We start from the raw sequence: 1,140 nt of genomic DNA on the forward strand, positions 1-1,140 counted from the left end.
TTTCTATAGATCTGCCTGTTCTGGCCATCTGATATAAACAGCATCACATGCTATGTAGTATTTTGTGGCTAGCTTCTTCCACTTAGCATAATCTTTTCAAGGCTCACTCATGTAGCATGCATCACTGCTTTATTACTTTTTATGGTTGAATAATATCCCACTATGTGAAAATGTGACACTTTATAGTTAATGAAAATATGGGTTATTTACCGTTTTTAGCTATAATGTATAATGCTATGAACATTCATGTACAAGTTCTTTGTGGACATATGGTTTTATTTCTCTTGAGCATATATGTAGGAAGAGAATTGGTGGGTAATATGGAAACTCTATGTTTAACATTTTGAGGAACTGCCAGACTGTTTTCCACAGCAGTTTCATCATTTTACATTCCCACGAACTGTGTATGAAGGTTCAATTTTTCTACATCCTCACCAACACTTGTTATTATGTCTTTTTTATTATAGCCATTCTAGTGGGTGTGACGTGGTATTTCATTGTCATGTTGATTTCTCTCTGATGGCTAATGATTTTGAGCATCTTACCATGTGTTTATTGGCCATCTTCTTTGGAGAAATGTCTGTTTGGATCCTTTAGTCATTTTTAAACTCGTTTATTTGTTGTATTTTGTTTTTAATTATTGAGTTAGGAATTCTGCCTGAATTTTGGAAACCATTTGCTTATCATATATGTGACAGTAAACATTTTTTTCCCATTCTGTAGGTTGTCTTTTCAGTTACTTCATGGTGTCCTTTCAAGTACAAAAGTTCTAATTCTGATGACATGCAATTTATCTACTTTTTCTTTTGCCACTGATTTTTAGTGCCTCTATAAGAAGCCATTTCCTAACTCAAGGTTACAAAGACTTATTCCTATTCCTATATTTTCTTCTAAGAGTTTTATAGTTTTAGATTTTACATTTAGGTGTACGATCCATTTCACATTTACATGCGGATGTCCAGTTTTCTCAGAACAATTTGCTTGAAAAAACTCTTTTTTCCCTCTATTGAATTGTCACAATACCCGGGTCAAATATCAATTGACTATAATGTAAGGGTGCATTAATAACTCTCAGTTCTCTTCGAATGATCTAAATGAACTTATTTCTTCTTCATGTCAGCTACAGACCTTATTCACCAA

Source organism: Enhydra lutris, unplaced genomic scaffold (genome assembly GCF_002288905.1).
Source record: "Enhydra lutris kenyoni isolate GAN:26980312 unplaced genomic scaffold, ASM228890v2 scaffoldscaffold23, whole genome shotgun sequence".
NCBI lineage: Eukaryota > Metazoa > Chordata > Mammalia > Carnivora > Mustelidae > Enhydra > Enhydra lutris.